General features: G+C 51.4%; 1 protein-coding gene across 13 annotated transcripts in view; it reads right to left on the minus strand.

Moving 5' to 3' along the window:
• MEGF11 (multiple EGF like domains 11) overlaps positions 1 to 22126 on the minus strand; it is a 350367-nt gene extending 328241 nt beyond the window's left edge. For 12 of the 13 annotated variants that reach the window (XM_027569507.2, XM_027569514.2, XM_027569510.2 and 9 more), the window contains exon 1: positions 21975 to 22126. The gene's annotated coding sequence lies outside the window, so the exon portion shown is untranslated. Of the gene's footprint in view, positions 1 to 20346; positions 20383 to 21974 lie in introns of those variants that run through there. The other variant, XM_027569506.2, reaches the window with a different exon arrangement.
• Positions 22127 to 22559: the final 433 nt, after the last annotated feature.

Consider the following 22559-nt stretch of genomic DNA (forward strand, 5'->3'; position numbering starts at 1 on the left):
CGATCCTCCACCCCTGGACCCTTCTGTGCTCACACCAGCTTCTCTGGCAGCTTCACGAGCCCTTTGGGTGGCTATATGGACGCTTAATCACTACTGAAGCCTGGGTTATTCCAACCTCCTCTCCACCTCTCCCACTCGTTAGTGAGGCTTTGAGCCATAGAAAAGTAAGTAAGAGAAAATGTGGCTTGCTTTGTGAAAGCTGGAAATGCATCTGTTTATTATCCTCAGTGAGCACTTACTGTGCGCCAAGCCCTGTGCTGGGTAGTTACCCACACACAATCTCCACAACAGACCTAGGGTCTGTTTTACATCCCATTTTGCAGATGGGCAAACTGAGGCACACAGAAGGGAAAGGATTTGGCCCGCATCACCTAAATGATGAGTGATACTGAGCTTTGAACCCAGGCAGGGGGAATCTGGAGACCCTGCTCAGAACCACTACGTTAAGCTGCCCCTCAGTGAGCAGTTCCTGGTCAGAAGCCTGCAGAGCTGAACCTCCCCCTGGTGGCAGGTCTTGAGAGGCAAGGATGGCCCCAGGGGCAGCCAGCTGCGACACACCAAGGCCCCTAGGCTGTAGAAACCATCCCTAGCAACCGCAGGAATTCCCCAGAGCCACTGACTAACCATTTGCCTTTGTACGCCACCCCCTCCACCCCCAGTCCTGGTCACCAGAGGGAGTGGATTCGGATCCTTACACCTCCAGTCTCCAGGGAAGGACAGGGAGTTTTATTAAGGGAGTTGTTGGCCCGGCCCTGTGTCAGCCTGGTGCCATACTTCCTGCCTGATTTACTTAACCACCCAACAGCCTTACGAGGTGAGCGATACTACGCCATTTTACAGATGAGGAAACTAAGGCTCAGAAAGTTTAAGTAACTTCACAAAAGTCGCACTACAGATAACTTGAAGCCCCTAGCCTGACTGGAAGGCTCACGCTGCTAATGAGGATGCCACAGTGTTCCCACCATAGTACCACCACCTCCAGCGTCAACAGAGGCAGGTATGAGCCCCGGAGAGAGAATACCACCTCCATTTTACACGGTCCTGACACCCAAACAGGGCAGACACTCAGCTGTTACTAATACGAACACCAACTTTGCACAGATTACGTGCCAGTCCCCTTGCTAAGCACTTCACATGCATTATCACATTCGATCCTCACAACCCTAGAAGAGAAGCACCATTATTACCGTTCTCACTTTACAGATGAGGAGCTAACAGCAAGGACCCAAAGTCACTGCAGTAAGTGCCTGCCCAGTAGCCATACCCTCTTCTTCATTCCCAGAGTGCCCCACTTTTGTTGAGGGGCCCACTCCTCTCCAACAGGACCCGGGGAAACAGAACCCGAGTGAATTGTCCTTACTCGAGCCATTTCTGGAAATCCCTTTCATCATGCCAGTGACTGGTTTAGGAAGGAGTGTGTGACCCATGAGGAAAGCCTGCTGGAGGGCTCCTGGGGAAAGTTTCCTTGCTCTTAAAAGGAGATGCCCAGTAAGAGATGGACACCCCCTTCTTCTTCCACTGGATATTCTCATTTCTGAATGTGATGCCTGGAACCACAGCAGCCAACTCACCACCATGAGGCACGAGCATGACAATGAGCCGACATGCTGAAGAGAAGCAGCCAGAGAGGTAGAAAGGACCCGGCTGCTTCTTGTTTAAACCCTTGAAGTCATGCTTTTCTGTTACTCGCAGCCGAACTGACAGAGCCAAAGGCAAGGTGAACATCCATCTCTCCGGCTCTAGACTCAAAACTAGATTGAGTCCAAGCCCAGAACTTGTATCGGTATGTTACTCTGAAGACTGGACGTCAGAAAAAAAATTAAAAATACATTTAAATATACATTTAAATATATATATACGAATAGAGGTTAGATATCAGACCGTCAACTGAGACAAACCCAGCATGGCTCTGTCCCCTCGACCTTAGGCCTGCCTGATCCGATCCCAGGTCGAAAACACAAGCCAGGGCCCAGGCCAAGCCTGGCCACCCAACCATGACTCCAAGGCCCAAAGAACCAGGACCCGAGCAGGGGTGCTCAGCGGACACCTCGTAACGGGGGAAAGATCCTGGAGCCAGCCCCTGCCCCTTGGGAACCAAATCTCGTTTTCTTCTCCACTCCTCCTGCCTTCCTCCGCCGCTGCCCCATAAATCTCCAGTTTATTAATCCTTTACACGAAGCAGTTGGTGCCGGATCCTGATTTACTCCCTGTTCATAAAACTCGGAGATATTAAAGGTGGAAATTACCCAGAAGGACACAGAGCCTCCAGTGGGGCGCCCCAGAGCAGTTCCTGGCCCCGAACCAGGCCCTCTCTGCCCTTCCCACCTTCAGAGCTCAGGGTCGGGTGATGTCATTGCATTGCCCTCCCTGCCAGCCAAGACACAGGGCCTCTTCTCTGTCCTCACACGCCTCTCGAGCCCTACTCGGCACACAGCAGGACAGGAAGTACCACTGTCTCCATTAAAACCCATTGCAGACTCCCCTACTTTTTGAAGATTTTCCTCTCCTTAAATCCCTTTTGCTAGCCATGTGAGAAGAGGGGGCAAAAAGTAGGGAGCTGATTAAAACAATTCAGATGCCAAAATATGTAACAAATCCAGAGACAGGACTAAGAGGGAAAATGGACACTTTGTATTCAACGACTTTACCCAGCCAGGTGCCTCAAATGCCAGGGATCATCCTTATTCTCAAGCCTCTGAGGGCCCTTCAATACCCCTTCACCCCAACACTCCCCAAGCCCCTCCAGGAGCTCAGAACACTGATGGTCTCCAAAATCCAGCAGAGCCTGGATCCTCCTAACAAAACCCTGGATGGATCTCCAGGCTGCCTGCTGAGACTCCCACACTTCACAGTTCATCCCAAAATTGGCCGCCAAATCCCACCTCTTCCCTGTAGGTCGGAAAGAGCCACAGGCAGTCCTCAGGGTCTCATACCAAGGGCAAGAACTCTCCTAGTTCAGTGGAACAACATATCTTTAGCCCGACGATACGCTAGGGATGGCAGTGGGTACTGGGTCCTTGCCTGACCAGGCCCCTTCTCCTGAGGCTCTCACCGTGGTTTTAAAGTTAGAGGACTATCATAAGCAGAGTGTCAGGGAAGCAGAAACAGGTCACTTAGCCCGAAGGAGGGAGGGGAATTCAGGGAAGGCTTCCCAGAGGAGGCAGTGTCTGGGCTGAATTGTGAAGGATGAGTGAGAGTCACAGGGAAGGGCACCGCATCAGAAAACAGCAGGAGCCAAGGCGTGGAGGACTGGAGCACTGTGTGTTCTGGGTGAGAGGAAGGGGGTGGAGAGGAGATCCAGGGAGGCGGGGGGCCCTTGACTGCTGTGCTTGTGCGTTTTGGCTTTATCCCAAGGGCAAGGAGGAACCATTAAAGGGTTTCCGACAGGACAGAGCCATGGTCAGTTGGCACTTTAGAAAGATCCCTCTGCCTGCCATGGGGAGGATGGACCAGGGAGGGACCAAAAGGGAAGAGGGAGGCCATCACAGGCAAAAGATGGAGAAGGTTTGAGGCAAGGCAGAGGGCTCCTGAGCGAGGAGCTGCTAAGCCATTTACCTCCGTTACACTCCCGGTTCAAGGCTAGAACTCCAAGCTCGTCTGCCAAGTGCACCAGCGTGCAGAGAGACCCAAGTGTGGCTCTGGGTTACATCACCTCGCTGGCCTCAGTCTCCTCATCCGGATAGTGGGATAACAGGAGGCCCTCCCTCACAGGGTGGTTTGTAAGAACCGAGTGAGACAATCCTTAAAGAAGCCAGCACACAAAACCCTGCCATGCACAGCCATCACCCTGCATGGCTCAATGCTGTCTGGAGGGCAGGCTGCCTGCCCAGCACTTCCTGCCTCTGGTGACGGGACGGCAGGGAGAGGCACACTCCTGAATGATAAGTGAACCAATGAACCCATCTTTTTGTCTGGGTGGGTATGAATTATAGCGGGAAGCTTCTTGGGTAGGTGTCTTCTGTGGCATTAGACGTATCATTAATTATGTATTAAGTGTTTGAAAGGAAAAGACATCAGTAGCCTATAGGATGTATTTGCATGGTAATAGAGCGTTGATTAGATGCAATATCTATACTGAGGGCTATTGGGATTTAGGTCCCAGGGCTTCACGGTGGTGGTAAATTACAGCCACAAAAATCTCTGCAATAGTAAATAATGGTGTCCCAATTGCTGGTGGGACTCTCGGTGCCTGCCGATGAGAGCCGCACAGCCACACGGCAAGGGAGGGGGTTAGCAGGGCAGGACTCAGGTCCCACCTGCTGTGGGTCTCTGGTTGTCCAGGTGGGCGACCCCCGCCCCCTCGGCCCAGCCCTGTGCCAGGATAGAAACACCTGCCCAGCTCGGTCTGCAGATCCTCCAGAGAAAGCCTCGAAGCTACTTCCCAAACCTGGATTTTGCCAACGGCGCTTCTGCAATTCCCTCTGGGAGTTAGATGCTCGAGTAGAAAGAAAATGCATGTGTTGCTTCTCAAACTGCAGGCTGTGTGTCCCCTTTTAATGAGAAGATAGGGAGAGTTGGAGGAGAGCTGCTCCCACCCCTGGAGAGATGAAGGCCACCAGAACCCCTGTAGTCTGGTGCCCAGGTGTGCCTCCCCGAGGCAGCAGGGACAGGCTCCTACCTGAGCAGCAGGGACGATCAGAACAGGCAGCAAAGAGAGCTTACGCTGTGCCACGTCAAAGCCCACTGCATGGACGAACTCGCTTTGGCTTCAAAGCAGCTGTGTGCATTACGTGCTACCATAGCCCACTGTACAGGTGAGTAAACTGAGGCACAGAGAGAGCTCCCCTAGAAACCAGCATCGCTCACTCCCTGACCTCCTTCGGGCTATCACTTAAATGTCACCTCTTTACTGAGACCCTCCCTAACTGCTCTATTTTAAACTGCCCCCCCACCCACCCCATCCCTACACCTTTCCTGCTTTTCTCCACATCACTTATCACCTACAAATATGCTCTGTCGCCTACTAACTGAGTTTGGTTTTAGCCTGGCTCCCTCCACTAGAATGTAAGCTCCACAAGGGACAGAGTTCAGTCTGCCCGTCTTGTATGGTTTACTGCTACATCCCCACCAGCTAAAATGAACCAGGCACATATCAAGTGTTCAATAAACATTTTGTCACCTGCCCAAGGTCACCCAGCTTTTATTTTTTATTTTTTATTTTTTAAAGATTTTATCCATTCATTTGAGAAAGAGAGAACGAGAGAGAGAGAGAGAGAGAGAGAGCATGAGCGGGGGGGGGGGGGGGGAGGGTCAGAGGAAGAAGCAGACTCCCTGCTGAGCAGGGAGCCCGACGCAGGACTCGATCCAGGGACTCCAGGATCATGACCCGAGCCGAAGGCAGCTGCCCAACCAACTGAGCCACCCAGGCGCCCAGTCACCCAGCTTTTAAATGGCAGAGCTGGGGTTCAAACGCCAGGCACTCCGGGCCCTGACCCGGTCGGTGCTCTGAATCACCATGCCTCACCCAGAAAGAACATTCTCCTCTCTGATTAAGACATGTATGGGTGTTATAGGCGGACCCAGCCTCACCACCACTGAATGAAACTCCGTCATGATCTCTGAGCCTTTTCCGTTCCCTATTCTGAGTTGGGAAAGCCAGGACTTCTGGGAGCAGCTCACGTCTGACTCTTTGTGCGCAATGACAAGTAGACCTGAAAACAGACCTTCTCCAAATAACCCCTGTGTTACGGACTGAGGGTTTGTGTTCCCCCCAGTTCCACATGTTGAAGCCCTAACCCCCACTCTGGAGGGTATTTGGGCTAAGAAAGTAACTAAGGTCAAGAGGTCATAGGGTGAGGCGCTGATCTGATAAGATTAGCGTCCTTATAAGAGACTCGAGCAGGAGCTTGTGAGCCCTGCTCTCTCCCTCTCCCTCTCTCTGCATCTCCCTCCCTCCCCGAGAGGGGGCACAGACACGGGAAAGACCACGTGAGCACACAGCGAGAAAGTAGCCATCTGCTAGCCAGGAAGAGGGCTCCAGAAACCAAACTGGCCAGAATCTTGATCTTGGACTTCCTGCCTCCAGAACTGAGAGAAAATGGATCTCTGTTGTTTCAGCCAGCCAGGCCATGGTATTTGGTTATGGCAGCCCGAGCCGACTACTATAACCTGTCCCAGCTGAACAGGTGTCTCACCTGCTCGAGGAAGCCGGTGGCTCCCCACTGCCTGCAGTCCAAGGCCCAGACTCCAGCACCTGGCCCTCACAGTGGACTAATTAATTGGCTAACGGTGGCTGGATTGGACCCCGTTTAGGTGCCTTCCCGGATCTGCTCGGTCCCACCTGCCAACTGGACCGTCGGCCTTCTCCACGGTGAGCCGGGCCACCGCTACCACCTGGTCTCATCGACCTCCACGGGCTGCCTCGGCCTCCCCTGGGGTGACGGCTGGGCCCTGGCCCAGTCCCCACTGCACCCACCCACCCACCCCGCAGAGCAGCTCCAGGGCCCAGGTTCGACCCACTGGACACATGGAGCTGCTGGCTGTTGTCACCACTTCCCAACTCAGCTGAGGGCCTGCCACAGGGCACGGGCCGGGCTTCTCCAGTGGCTACCCACAGGGGATGACCCAGAAGTGCAGGAAGGGTAGGGCCAAGCGGGGAAAACCAAGACGCTGGCAGATAAACTCTCCCTCCTACCCTCCAACTCTCCTGAGTCGCAGTGGCTCCACTTGGGCTCCGCACACAGCCCTCCTGTCCAGCAACCAGCTGTGGCCAGCTGCCATTTGCTTTCCCTCCTTCCTTGGCTCACTGCCCCTTTCCCCCGCACTCTCCTCACCCCGAGACTGCTCCCCTACCTACCCACCTCCCCCCGGAAAAGCACTAGTACCAAGTTTTGCCTCAAACTCTGTTTTCTGGGGAACCCCAGATCTGCTCAGCCGTGGATGGCCCCTGATGTCCAGCAGGGCCTTGCTTAGAGTAAAGATAAACAAGAGAAGATGAATGACTTGAATTTGAGAAGAAAACTAGATACTGCTGAACCCTTCGACCGGGGAACAGCAGGGACTTAGACCCTTGGAGGCACAGACAAGGAATCTCCTGCTTCCATGCCGCCTCTGCAAATGTTTTCACCCACGTGTCCTGGGGACTTGACTTCCGAAAAGGCACTGAAGATTCAAGCCTGCCGCCTGTCATCTGTAGCTAGTCTAAAGAGAGGCCAATGAACAATTTATACTAGAGTGTAAAAGACATTCTCTAGAACCTCTGTTTTCTAATACTGCCCACAGGGACTGGAGATGCTAACACTCATTCAGTCTTTATTATGTTCGAGGCACTAAGCTAAGCCCTTGACCTGCATTGTTCATCTAATCTTCACAACAACCCCAAGTACTGTATTATTAGTATTAAGTACTAGTATTATTCCCCTTTCAGAGATGAGAGAAAAGGCTCTCAGACAACCTATAACTTGTAGGTAAATTGCCCAAAACCATGCAGCCAGGACTCAAACCCATATCTACAGGAGGGAAGGTCAAGTATAGTGATGGCCCCTTAAAGAAGACTTTAGGGGTACAGCCCCGCTGGGGAAGCTTTTTGGGTTGGTAGTTTCTGCGGCTTTACAGATATCATTAATTATGCATTAGCTGTTTGAAAAGAAAAGACTTCTTTTGCTCCTTGGTCCCCCACCCAGCCCTGGCCTCACAGTCCATCCCCAGGCAGGAATGAGAATAGGGGTGCTGAAAACCCAAGGTGGCCCTTCCTTTCCAATTCCCCCAAGGGTAAGTCAGTGGGAGCCTGAGAACCAGGCACCAGGGCACAAGTCAGACTGTATCTGTCTCTGGTCATGACATAGTTGACTCTGGTCAGAAGCAACCACCCACAGAATAAGAAAGTCTTCTCCCCGGAAATGCACCTCACCGGGTCCTAGGGCCTGTACCCACTGAACCAATTCCCCATGCAGACACGGAGGGGAAAACAGGTTTCTGGGGCTTCTGTCCTCCCCGGGAGCTCCCAATTCTGAGAGGGAATTCTGGACCAGAAAGAATAAGAGAAAAAGCCACAATTCTTAACATAATGACCTTCAAGAAGAGCAACTACATTTTACCTTGAAAACTGAAGAACCGAGAGCAGAGTCTACATAGACAATGCAAATGATATGCATGTGATATGCAAACGTGAATGCAAATGGCCCAGAGAGCAGGCCGGCGAAGGCACCAGAGTGCCTCTAGTCGGGGGGTTGAGGGAAGCCTGCAGAGGGCAGTTAGGAAGGGGCCAGGGGCCCAAAGTCAGGGACCGCGGGAGTGCTTGAGGGGGAGCTCTCCGTGGGGTACACAGAGCCCTTCCTGTCCCACCAGCCCTGCACTACATACACACCCGTGCACACGTTCACACACACAGCACAACACACACACTCACGGAAACACACACAGCCACATTAACACTGACACAGACACACGGACATTCACAAATACAAAGGCACACAGACTCACACCCATACTCACCCGCTCCACCCCGCACTCAAAAACAAACACGTGGGTGAAAAAGCAGACACCCATGCAGACAAACGCACACAGAAACACACCAACAGGGACACAGAGCCCCCCACACAAGCACAGATTCACACACATCCATCCTGACCCCCTGCAGCCGGACAGACAGATCTGTCAGGAAAAGAAAGAAATCTAGATGTACTGAATCCCTACTTTGTGCCTGGCGTGAGGAGGGAACTTTAAGTCCTTATTTAATCTTTACAAAGCGACATTCAGAAGTGGGGGTGGGGGCGCCTGGGTGGCTCAGCCTGTTAAGCCTCTGACTTTTTTTTTCTTTAAATTTTTTATTGTTATGTTAATCACCATACATTACATCATTAGTTTTTGATGTAGTGTTCCATGATTCATTGTTTGTGCATAACACCCAGTGCTCCACGCAGAACGTGCCCTCTTTAATACCCATCACCAGGCTAACCCATCCCCCCACGCCCTCCCCTCTAGAACCCTCAGTTTGTTTTTCAGAGTCCATCATCTCTCATGGTTCGTCTCCCCCTCCAATTTACCCCCCTTCATTCTTCCCCTCCTGCTATCTTCTTCTTTTTTTTTTCTTAACATATATTTCATTATTTGTTTCAGAGGTACAGATCTGTGATTCAACAGTCTTGCTCAGATCATGACCTCAGGGCTCTGAGACTGAGCCCCGCCTTGGGCTCGGTGCTGAGTGTGGGGCCTGCTTCGAATTCTCTCTCCCTCTCCCTCTGCCGTTCCACTCGCGCTCTCTCTCAATCCAAAAAAAAAAAAAACAAAAAAAGAAGTGGGGATGATTATCTCAATGTTTACTGACAAGGAAAAAGAGGCCCAAAGGTGAACTGATGGGCCCAGTAAACAGCAGGACCCAGCTTCCTGTAATACCATGATGCTGCAACATTCTCCCCCTCCCACCCAGTGGAGCCTCCCCTGGACAGTGAGACACAGAAATTACTGTCAATCCACCCCCCTCCACTTCTCAGTCCTCCCCAGCCGGTCCTGAACTCCATCCGGCCCCCTCAGAGACACTCCCGCCCTCCCATCACTTCGGATGGGACATGCTCCAGGATGCAACCTCACATTCACTCCGGAAATCTACTGGGGGTGGAAGGAAATCATTTCTTTCAACCCAAATGGGACCCAAGACTGGATTTGCAGTAGCTGCCTATCTCTGAAAGAACATTCCCACTAGAAGAATGACTCTCTCTTCCAAAGTATACAAACTTTAAATGCCACCCTGCCCACCCCTTCCCACAAACACACACTCAAAAAGAAATGTGCTTTTCAGGGCAAGAATGAGTAAGATTTCTCGCCTCCTGCCTTAAGTCACTATGTCACCTTCGGCAAGCCACCCTCCCATCCCAGGGTCTGTTTCCTGATTTGGCTGTGAGAGGTAAGACAAGCCAATTCCCAAGGCCCCTTCTGTCTCCCTGATAGCACAAGAGCATAAGGCTGACAGTTGTCCTGCAGTGTTCCCCAGCACTGTCCCCTGGCCTTGGGGACTCACTGCTAATGCCTGGACCTCCACCAGGGAAGGACAGGAGCAGACACAGCTCCAGGGTCAGGATTCACCCCATCACCCACAGGCCTCTGGACTGCCAACCAGAGACACTCCACATCCCCCAGGTAACCTCGAGAGTCTCAGAAGGGAGGTCAGCGGGGAGCCAGGGAACCTTAAAATATAATAAGGCCATGGTTATCGGAGCGAGCAGGGAGGAGTTACAAAATGCCACATTGTTGGTTTTGTGTATTTAGGGCCTCAGACTCTCTTTCCAAATTAATATTCATGGAGACTGGCATGCCATTTATTTGCATATGTAGATTGTTGCTCATCTCCTTCAGGATAAAAAAGATGTTTTTAATTATTGTACGTATTCTAAGCTTGGATGATAAACCAGGCAGGTCAGGCAGGGGAAGGGCATCTCCCAAGTGCGGAAGTGGGTTTTAAATAATTTTTGCTCTGGGGCGCCTGGGTAGCTCAGTAGGTTAAGTGTCTGACTTTAGTTCAGGTCATGATCTCAGGGTCCTGGGATGGAGTCCTGCATGGGGCTCCCTGCTCAGTGGGGAGTCTGCTTCTCCCCATGCCCCTCCCCCTGCATGTGAACACCCTCTCTCTCTCAAATAAATAAATAAAATCTTTAAATAATAATAAGAATTTTTGCACTGTGGAAAGGTGGGTCCTAGATATACAGGAGTAAGTCACCCCTACTCTGACCCACAGAATCGATTCTAGAACAGCACTCTGGGGTCATCCCATCAAGCCCCTACCTCAGGAAGCCTGACCACCTCACAGGTCCCCACACAAGCCTCTGGGAAACCAAGCCTGCCCCTGTCACTCAAAGTCAGTATTGCGAGGCCAGCACCAGGTTTAGGGTATGACTTCGGGCAAGTCACTCAAACTCTCTGGGTCGCTGTTTCTGACAACAATAACCAGCTTTGAAGAGTTCTTGTGAAACACAAACCAGATAACTATGGAGATGGATGGTTGCACTGGCCATGCAATATTACGAATGTATTTAATACCATAGAACTGTACACTTAAAAATGGTTAAGACGATGAATTTTATGTTATGTGTATTTACCCCAATAAAAATAATTAAAAAAAAAAAAACCACAACCTTAAAAATGAATGCACCAAAAAACTGCTTGCTCAAATGGGAAGTCCTAAAAAAGGTAAGCATTGTTAAGGTACTCTCCTGCAGTCACCAGCATGCACTCCTCCCAGGGGCCTTCATGGAAGGTTCTATCCCCCGGCACTGCCAGCTAAAGTGTCCTGGGGATCTGAGGGCCATTATTAAGTGCTCTCCTGCTCTTTACTGGCTTCTCTCCTCCTTTTTGCACAAGTGACATGTCCTAACTGCTCTCCAAAAAGGTCTGAGTCCACTGTGAGAATCCAGAGGTTCCTGATTATTCCAAAGTCCTTATGAACCGATCGCTCAAAGTGTGTGAAGCCCGGTGAGGGTCTGTGGATGGGAAGGCAGTGCAGCCTGGTGGGAAGTTCATGGGTTTTGGGTCATGCAGACTTGGATGGAGTCCAGATGCTGCCAATGATCAATGGGACCCTGACTGGTAAATCTCTCTGAGCCTCAACCTTCTCATCTGTACAATGAGTATAATACCTACCTCTAGCTTACGCATCTCCTGAAATAACAGCACATAACAAGGGTTCAGAACATGGTTTCTATTATTAGGACTGCTGAAAAATTAGCCGCGGCTCTAGCATGAACGCTTTCAGACCACTGGGGGCGCTATTCAGAGTGCTCAACAGTTGGTCTCAAGCAGGGGTTCTTGAGGCACTGTCAAGACAAAATCTTGGTTGTGTTTTTTATCTCAAAGACCAAGTAGGGACACTGAGCCTCAATGCCCAGCTTTGCACCAGGGTCTGCTGTTGCACCAGAATTAAACAGAGCTCCTTTAATTGTGCGGGCTAATGAGAAAAAAGCAGCATCCTAACACACAAATGTTTTTGCGCCAAGGGCCAGCCAAATGACCCCCCGGCAGGTTGTAGGGACAAAGATTTCACAGTCATTCCAGTTGAGAAATGTAATAGGACAGGTGAGTCACCACAGGGCACGTGGCAGAGGAAGCAGCCAAAATGCTCCATGCAGCCAAAACCACAATCTGTAGCAAGGGGTGATTTAATCTTAATGGAAAAAACAGCATCTATCATGTCAAATTAATATTGTTAATCTGGATATTATTGGCTTTGTAGTCTGCATTTTAATTTATAAACTTGTTTGGAGTTTAATATTGTGTAAGAGTTATAAGCATACGTTATTTATGCCTAGTTTTGTATTTATATAGATTTAAATATTATTTTATTAATAATTTAAGACAATATTAGAGGTCTGTGGGAAGCTTTCTCCCCATTTAAAGTAGAGCCATCTGTACATTTCTCAAGTTTTAAAGCCATTGGCCTGAAAATTAATGCAGAAACAAACCTGGGGAGGGGCCCCTGGGTGGCTCAGTCAGTTGAGCATCTGGCTCTTGGTTTTGGCTGGGGTCATGATCTCATGGGTCATGGGATGGAGTCCCTCCGAGCCCCTCCATAGGGTGTCTGCTTGAAGATTCTCTCCCTCTGCCCCTCCCCCCCACCCCTGCTCACACACAGGTGCATGCACACACACACACACACACACACACACACACACACACTCTCAGATAAATAAATAAGAAACAAACCTAGGGAATAGTTAAGGTCCTTTAAAAAATCAGGTTTACTTGGGGGGGGCGGTGCCTGGGTGGCTCAGATGGTTAAGCATCTGCCTTCAGCTTAGGTCATGATCCCAAGGTCCTGAGATCGAGCCCCACATTGGACTCCCTGCTCAGCAGGGAGCCTGCTGCTACTTCTCCCACTCCCCTGCACCCTGCCCGTTCTCTCTGTATCTCAAATGAATAAATACAATCTTTTTTTTAAATCAGGTTTATTGGTCATTTCCTTCGACAGCGGATGGGAAGATAGGTGGCTTGGCTGAGAAGAAACTGCAGTAGAACAGGCGAAGTTTACATGACTCGCCCAAGGTCATTCACAAGTCAACCACCGCACTCAGAAGTCCTGCCCTGCATGGCAGGGAGGTCTCCCAAGCCCTGGGTGAATGAATTCCTTCCTCATTTGCTCCTAAAACATCTTACTCCTCACTGAGCAAACAATAAAGCCTGATAAAGAAGCAGAATTCCCCGCTCCTCGCCCTCCCCCACTCAGAGCCAAAGCTGCATCCAAGAGGTAGGAAAGGTAGACTCCTCCTCCCTGCTCCCAACAGCACCAGAGGCTCCCAGCTCAAAGTGCTCCAAGATTGCCTGGAATAAAAGATTTCCTGTCTATTGTGCAGGGACACTGGGCTTAGTGCAAAGAAGCTTCCACCTCTTTCCCACCTCTGACACCAGTATCACCAATGGGTAGACACAGAGCCCCGCTCTGGGCTGGCTTCTGGGGGCGGGGGGTGGGAGGAATAAACCAGTTTCGGTGGGCTGGCTCGTTAGGGAGGTGTGATCAACACGCCCAGGGGAAGGGGACCGGCCAGCATGCAATCGAGGGCTCAGGTGTCTAGTGAAGAGGAGAGAGTTACAGGAACTCGGAGCAGAGGCAGACTGACAAGAGAGGGCAGAGATGGCAGCCCCCTACGGGGTGGGAGGGCCACAGCTGAGCTGTGCCCGTCAAGTGGGACCCGGCTGAGTGGCCATTTCAGCCAGTGGCAACACAGCTGTGAGAAGGATGATGGTGTTTCTAAGGCAGTGGAGAGGCTGAAGAGGAGTGTCACCTCCTACCAAGCCCCTCTCCGTGTCTCCATTGCCACCTTCTTGCTGATCCTCAGACTTACCAGGCAAGTTCTCACCTCAGGGCCTTTGCACTTGCTCTTCCCTCTGCTCAGTGCCCTCTGCCCCTGATTATACACATGGCATCCTTCCCCTCAGTCTCTGCTCCAATGTCACCATCAGAGAGGCCTTTCCTGACCACACTGTATAAAATAGCAGCATCCCATTGCCACATATACCACTTTCCCTTGCTATCTTTCTTCATTATAACCACACAAAGTATATTATATAATGTGTTTGCTTTTTACCATCTGTCTTGCCTCACTTCAATACAAGCTCCACGAAGGCAAAGACTTTGTTTCATTCCCTGCTATGCTGAACATGTGGTCAATGTTCAGTATTTACCGAATGAATGAATCAGACGACAGAAGAATGCCTGTCAGAACTCCCGGAGCTGTCAGACTCCTCCAACAGACTACACTCCTGCTGACAAATCAGCAGTGTCTTCCTTCCACAGGTGACACCCGAGACCCAGAACAGGAGTGGTGGCAGGTGAGGGTGGAGGGGATGGGGGGTGGGATGGGGGAGAGGAAGGGCGGAGGAGTTCAGAAGACCTGGCTCAGACCCGGCTTGATTCCACCAGGAGAATGCTTTATGCTCTAAAGGAATCTCTAGCCCAGGCTTGAAGGCGGCAGGAAAGACAGCCAAGCCAAAGAGGCGAGTGATCAGTATGAGCCACAACCTAACAGGAAGAGCGGGTCCTCAGGAGAGAATCACGGGAAACATCAGAGTTTTCAAAGCCCCCAAACACACTCTCGGGACAAAACAGGGTCTGAGTCTCATCAGAGACAGGCGACAGAAGGAGGCAGGGCACAGAGCAAATAGGGAAAAGTCTGGGAGAACAGAGCACTGCAGGGCTGGGAGAACCTCCTGAAGATATATGAAACAGACACAGAGGAAAGAGCTTGACCTTGACCCTCACTCTGCCTCCCGCTGGCTGAATAAGGGCGGCAAGCCACTTCACCTCTTCCAGCCTCCATTTCCTCATAAGTAAAATGACAGCAATAATCCCACCTTCCCAGGGGTGTCACAAGGCTGACTTAAAACAGGTCCTGAAAAATTACTTGAAGTAGTACCCAGCATACAGCAGACATTCATCAAATTTATTCTCTTCCCTAAACTGAAGTAAAGGATAAATAAATAATAAATAAATAAATAAGAACTGACTTTTCAGGTAAATAATCCTGTTTCCCCTATTCCTGTGATTTATTAATTCAATAAATACACACGGAAGTGCCAGATGCTCGCTGGCCACAATGCTGGATGCGAAGAAGGATCCACCCCCACCCCCATGTCGGACCTCGACGGTCTAACATCCAATTGGGAAGACGAGGAACATTCCAGCCAAATGTGGAGCGATGACACCGGCATCATATTATTAAGTACAGAATTGGTGGTGTAGCAATAAGTACTACACAAGTTCAGGAGAAGGAAAGATCAATGCTTCGAGATCACTGTGGGCTCCGGTGGTCAGGGGAGGTCTAATGAGGATGCAGCTCAGACACTGGCCTTGAAGGAAAGGGCAGCTCGGTTTAAACATGGAGAAGGGCAGAACTTGAAGCAGGCTTAGAGGCGGCAGGGGTGGTGGGTCCTAGCAGGTAAGGACAGCGAGGCAGGTTGTGGAAGTTTTCGAATGTCTATTTGAGGAGTGTGGGCTTCATCCACGGACGACTACAGAAAAAAAAATGTAAGGTGACAAGTGGAGAATAAACAAGGTCTTAGGATGACTTGAAGGAGAGACAGATGCGAGGCTGGGAAATGGCCCCTCCAAGCGACATGATGTGTCTGTGGCCCCAGATTCCAGACTCGTTGCCACCTCTGCCCTCGGATTACAAACTGTACTATTTGCAAAGCCCCACAGACTGCTCCTTAAGACATATGTCCCTGTGCCCCAAGGATGGGAGACCAGAGCAGGAGACCAGAGCCATTGCCCAGCGTGAGGGAGAAAGAACCTGATGAAGGGGATGTTTCATGCCGTAAAGGAGGACTTATATCCAAGAAATGTAAGAAAGGAAGCTGGTACATGAATACTGGAATTAGAGGAAGGGGGTGGGCATCAAAAGTGTTGCTGAGGTTTTGAGCCCAAGCAGCTGGGAAGGTGGTGGTGCCAACAACAGAAATGAAGGCTCCAGAAGAGCAGATGGCTTGAGACATGGGAAGACATCAAATTTCAATGTAGACATATAAATTTTACAATGGCAGCCGGATATCCAAATAATAATAGTGATAACAATAATATCGAATCGGCAACTGAAAGGTAGCATGAGAGGTGGAGACTGATGGGTCAGCAGAAACCAGAAATCCAAGACTGGTAAGGAAGCCACTGTGACCTGCCTACCAGCCAGAACTAGGGCTGGCTATATCTGGACTCTCAAAGACACTGTAACTGTAGAGATAAGATCTCATCTTGGCCTAATGGTCCCATTTTACCACGGAAAAAAGCAAGAGGAAGCAATTCGTGCAGAAGGAGCTAATAACCCATCCATACTTAAATGCTGGCGTTCCAGTATGCACTGTGAACCACCTCCTCCAGGAAGCCTTCCCTAACTACTGCGGCTCCCGCTGATGTCATGCTCCTCCTACCATGGTTGGTCTGCAAGTCATAATTACTTACTTACTCTCTGGTTGTTCTCTGATTATTTGATAGCCTACTGCTCTCATGTCTCCTGCACTAGATTATAATTCTTTGATGTCAGAGATCAAATCTTCAAATAATCTACTTCTTGTACACCAATCAACTGTAATTATTGAGTTAATTCGAATTTATCTTCCCAATAAATCCCCATGACACAGATGAGTAAACTGAGGCACAAAGAAGTTAAAAAGCTTTGCCTAAGGTCACAAGGCTAAAAAGTAGACAGACGATTCAAACCCAGGTCTTAAACTCTATAGCGGGTGCTGTTGGTTGCTTCTTTCAAAAAGCATTCCTCTCTGAGGCCCAACACACAAATCAAGATTGTTCTAGGCCAGTGATGGTGGTCTTCCTCCCTGGCCTGTGGTTGGTGTACATGATCATGTGATTCACATTTCCAACTAATGAGACCCAAGGAAAATTCTGCTGAGGGGCCTTCTGCTGAGGGGAAAGGTTTCCCTCCAGCCTTTTCTGCCTCTGCTTCTTATTGTAAAGGTGTAATGGCTGGAGCCGTTGCAACCATCTTGTGACCTTATGAACAAGGGAAGATGAAAAGAATCTAGATCTTGATGATGCTGTTGAACCACTGAAAGAACCAAGCTCGGGGCAGGCATAGCCCACACCTCTTACAATGGGAGATACTAAGTTCCTTACTGCCTCAGCCAGTTGAGTTCAAGTTTTCTGCTATTTACAATCCTGACTGATACCCACTCCAATAGAAGCCTCTTGTCCCTAAAGATACCTGAGTCAAGCATTATGGGAGATACATAACAAGTAAAAGTCCTGGTCCCTGCCCTCATCGTGCCTGCCCCGAGATTGGACAATCAATAAGTGTTCGATCTATATTAGATTGACTCTCCCTTTGCTCACCGGTTCCAGGTGATATATACTCCCTGAAAGCATCTTTCTTCCCTTTACTAAACCTCACTGATTATCTCTAGGTTTCAGCCTCACAATTGGACTCTGACTTCAACATTACTGACCAGGTCCTTCCCTGTAGCATCCCCCTACCTCTGAGGATCGAGCTACAAGTACCAAAAGCAAGGTACTTGCACTTGGCCCAAAGAGACCATCAGCGAAACTCCGCATTCCTAAATATTTGTTCTTTGAAATGTCTTTCTCAATTAGATCTCACCCAAATGTTTGAGAGTCAGGCTGAATTCCAACTTCCTGCTCCAGAACAGACATGTTGAGCCTGCATAATTACTGCAGCCAGCTTTATTTGCTATAAAAACATGGATTTTTTTTGCTCCTTCTCAACTGTAAAATAATCAATAAATAGGATCCAGATGAAAAATGCCAGCATTTAGGAAAACAACCCTTTTATGGTTCTTTTCTTTGAGGTCTAATTAACACGTTGGGGATAAAATGTGCTGTTACATTTACCCAACCAGCTAAACTGAAACACAAACTCTCCTTTCCTCCTGCTGAGATCCGGCTTCACATCAGAAATATAGGTGAAACAGACAGTTTCAAAACATTCCAAAATGTTCAACAAACAGATCTGTAAACCTGTGATGTGGACTTCCTCCAACCCCTCTCTGTTCACAATGGTTGTTCAATTTTTCTCTCTCTTCTCTAAGAACACATTGCGTAGTTACTGTCAAATGAAACACAGATAGTCCCATTAGCAGGAGAAGCAATCTCTCTGACTTTCTTTCTTTTAAATGAAGAAGACATGCCTTTTTGGACACTGACCACCCAGGCCATGAAAGTTTCATGAGGGGTTCTCAAAGCAGATGACACCTTTTCAGTTATAACCACTGCTATAATAAACCCCCACAGAGCCACAGGGCATGGAGTCTACATCCAACACATGACACCTATTTATTCCCTAATTATACTGCAATATATTCTCTCTGTGTGTGTGCTGATGAAGATAAAATATTCTTTTAATTCTATGGCCTCCTGGGGGGGCGAAGGGGAGGGGATTATACATAGGCAAATTCTGGGAGTTCCTAGAGCTAAATCACAGCCTTTGTCCCAGGCTCCTCGACTGCACGCATGATCTCAAGAAAATCTCTCACTTTCCCTTGTTCTACCACGGTGGTTCTCAAAGTGTGGTCCCAGATCAAGAGTATCAGCGTCACCTGGGAACTCCTTACAGATTCAAATTACTGGACCCACTCTGGACCCACTGAACCAGAAACTTTGGGGGTAGAGCCCAGCAATCTGTGTTTAAATAAGCCTTCCAGGGTGAAGTCTAAGAGCCACTGGTCTACAAAATAGAAAGGAAAGAGCATTATTTTAAATCAAATCAGAGATCGGGAATACCTGGACTCTATAGTGCTGGGCTCCCTTCTGCATAGCTCTCCCAATCTGCAGTCAGGGCTCCATTTACCCATCTGTACAATGGGGCTACAGAATTCAAGTACCTGTGGATGCTGAAATTTAAGAGGTACATGGTTACCTGGCACCAGTCTCTATGGATACCTAGCAAGATCACAGTTGCCAACACTCACCAGCTCTCTCCCCCTGTGCTCTGACTGGCAGCAACTCTGCAGAGCCGTTCCCCAATGCCATATCGAAGATCTTCAACGCAGCCGCCTCTGGGTTGCCCTTGGCAACCAGGAGCTGGGGTCATGGAAGACCACAGGCTCTCCAAATCTCATAGCCAATACCTCCAAGCCTTTCACCTCAGACCCTTGAACTACTAGAGGCGAGGCTCAGGATTCTCTGTTATATTGTCCCTTTTCTTCAGACATCTTTTGTGTATTTGCCTCCTTTCCACACCTAAACTTTACCTGACAGAGAACAGGAGCCTAGAATGTCAGCATCACGAGGTATGGGACTCTGCCTGTCTGGTTCATCGGTGTATCCCCAAGGCTTAGACCAGTGCCTAGTAAAAAGTATGAGCTCGAAAACTATCTGTTGACTAAATATTCCTAGCACAGTAAACGCCCTGCCCATAGTAGGACCAAGAGTGTGTTCAAAACCCCTCAGGTATCTAAATTCTGGAAGTTTTGGATGGAGGGACAAAGAAACTATTTGAAAGCCCAGGGAACAAGGAGAAAAGGGTAGAGGAGAAGCAAAAGGCTGAATATGACCCTTGCTGACTTCCCAGCCGATTGCTCACCCTAGTGCTAGAAGATTCTGGGGACACATTCTGAGTTTGCTTTCTGAGGAGCTGGCTCTTCCAACTGCCCTAGTGCTTCTCTCTCAAAAGGCAGATTCTCATCTGCCCTGACTCTGCTGTCCTTTGAACAAATCATGAGCTTCCTGCCCGTCTCTCCCTGCTCAAGCCTTGTGCCCCACCATCCTCCTCCCCCAACTGGAAATCTACACAAGGCTCAATTCCAAATCCTCCCTTCTCCAGACTGTCCATCATTCTGCCCCCTCCAAAAGCGATTTCACCTGAGCAGGTCTAGCTTCCTTGGCTACAAGACAACGGCTGTTCTCCCTGTGGGTTGCACTTCATGGGGCTGGGCCAGGTCTAAGGGCTCCCTTGCCCCGCAGACTTCAGTGCAGGCACAGCATAGGTATGCAACAAACCATTACCTCAGTGATTTATCCTGGGAGGTGATCCCAGCTCAGCGACTAACAAGAGAATCCTGAGACCAGTCCTCAACGCCTGCCAAGGGCACACTGTGGCCTGACCGGAAGCACCAGCACCACGCTAAGAAAGTGATGATGAGAGTACTAGGAGAAAAAAAAAAAAAAAAAAACAAACCCTGAACTAGGAGTCAGGAGACCTGGTTTACATTCCCTTCCACCCCTTAACCAGCTCTAAGCAAGTCCTTTCACTTCTCTGGGCCTCAGTTTGCTGATCTGGGAGATGGAAGGAAAAGATGGGAGACCGAGGAGACGTTGAATTTTGAGAGGCTTAAACAATCTGTGAGCAACCGAAAGGGGTGGCATGTGGTGTTAACCAGGGAAAACCCGCCAAACGAGCTGAGGATGGAGTGCTCCTGGGTGGTCGGTTCGACGCCCTCCCGGGACCCCGCCCAACCTACCCGGAGTCCAGGGAAGACGGCGGGCGGGGAGGAACCCTTTCCTCAAAGCCCCCACCTCTCGGTCCCACTGAAGCTGCTCCAAACCCTTCAAGAGAACCTCTCCAATAGCACTCCAACAAAGAAGGCTGCGAGGCAGGGGCCGCTAGCTCCGAGGAAGCCGCACGCGCGGCGAATCCGGTCTCCGGGACTCCGGAAGCCAGCGGACCGACGCCCCCCTCCCCCCCACCCCCAGCCGCAGGCTCCGAGAGCCACGGCCAACCTCCGCTCCGTGCCACCTGGCCCGGGAATTAACCCCTGCTTCCCCGGCAGAGCGCGGGGAGGGGAGGGGGGGGGGCACTGATGCCCGGGCATGAATACCCTGGCCAGAGCGAGCCGAGATGGCCAGGATCCCAAACCACCCAAAGGCCTCCTCCAACCTGCCAGAGGCCCTGCTTTAGCCGCTCCCGGGAGGACGGAGTGGAGATCCTGAAGCGGAGCCACTTTGAAATATTTTTCTAGAGAACCTGACCACGCGGGAAGGACGCAGACCAGCCTCGCAGCGCGGGCTAGGAGGAACGGCTCCCGAGAGCGGCTACCGGAGGATGGAGCCGGGGAGTCCAGGTCCGGGAGAAAGCACCCGGGGTGGCGGACTCCGGAAATTGTCACGCCCCGGCTCTGCACTCCCAGGTTCCCGACGGGTCACGGCTCCGTCTCACTCACGGAGCTGGACGCCCGCGGGGAACAATATTGCACCTTTTTAAGTCGTATTTTTTTCCCTAACATATTAGGAAAAATAAATCAAGTCCAGGAGGAAGGCAGCTGCGCTCTGTAGGTCCAAGGGGCCACAACCACTACCATTTCCCCACCTCCAACACTACCGCCCAAGGCTGGGCGAGAAGTTGGGAACTTTGGGACCGCGCTCCAGGCGCGCACTAGGAGTGTCTCGCTTCTCTTTTAACTTCGGAAGCTGGGGTCGCCGCGGAGGGAGGGAGGGACGTCCGGGAAGTCAACTCACAGGGCTGTTCGCGTCCCGGACTTCCCCGAAGAGAATCGGGGCGACGGGATGAGAAAGAATGAAAGGAGTATATGTTCCGTTTCGCGCCTCCAAAAAGCAAAAAGCGCGCAAGGCTCGGACTGGGGCTTGGCGGCGGAGAGGCGCTCCGCTGGCCCCGGCGGGGAACCTGGCCGCGCCCCGCAGGCTCCGCGCCGCGACCCCGGCACGAAGGGCGCCCGAGGCACTGCGCTCAGTCGGCGCGCCCAGGGCGGCTCGGGGCCGCTCGGCGTTGGAAGTCGCCAGACTCCGGGGGGCGAGCGGCGCCCTCCTCGGACCGCCGCGCCGCTGCGCTCGGGTCTTCCCCGCCGCGGGCGCTGCGTCCCGACTGCGGCCAGAGGGCCCACGCCGGGCGCCCAGCGTCCTGCCGGGACCCCCCGGCGTTCTCCCACGCCCCGGCATTCTCTTCCTTCCGGCTGCCAAACTCGGCTCCCGCGGCCCGCAGCGAGCAGGGCAGCGGAGATCCGCGGAGCCGGTGGAAAGTTAGTCGTGGGGCTGCAAAGCCCCCTCCCCGGGACTGCAGCTCCCAACCGCCGTCTCCCTGTGCCCCCCGCGCGTCGCGGCTCCGCGTCCTCGCAGTCCCCACTACGCCGCCTACCTGCTTCGGCCGCCGCCCGGAGCTGGGCGGGCCAGTCGCGCGGTCCCGTCCTCCAGAGCCCGAGCCGCGCCAGAGCACCGCGCCGGGAGCCGGAGCTGCGGGCAGCCTAGAGCCGGGCCGCGCGCGGCGGGCTCCGCGAGCGAACGAGCGAGCGAGCGAGCCGGCGGGCGGATGGAGCGGCGGCTGCTGCTGCCGAGCCAGCCCCCACCCCCCGCGTCCCTCAGTCCCTCCCTCCTCTTCCCTCCCAGCTCCCTCCTCCTTGCTCGTGGCTCCCTCCCTCCTCCCGTTTTCCCTCCGTCTCCCCCTTCGCTCCTTCCAGACCCTGCTCTCCCTCGCTAGCTCGCCTGCTTTTTCCTATCTTTCTGTCCCTGTCCAGCTTTCCTTTAGGTTCCCTTTTCTCTGATTCTGGGTTTTCCAGCTCCCTTCTCACCACCCTACCCTCCACCCCGCCTTTTCGCCCTTCTGTTCGGTCCTCTCCCATCCCTCTTTCCTCACTCTATCCCCTCTCTGTGTCTCTTCTCTATTTTCTCTTCCTTTTAACGTTTTCCCGTCTCTACAGTCGTTTGCCCTCCCCTCCTCCCTCCG

The sequence above is a fragment of the Zalophus californianus genome, chromosome 6, assembly GCF_009762305.2.
Source record: "Zalophus californianus isolate mZalCal1 chromosome 6, mZalCal1.pri.v2, whole genome shotgun sequence".
Taxonomy (NCBI): Eukaryota; Metazoa; Chordata; class Mammalia; order Carnivora; family Otariidae; genus Zalophus; species Zalophus californianus.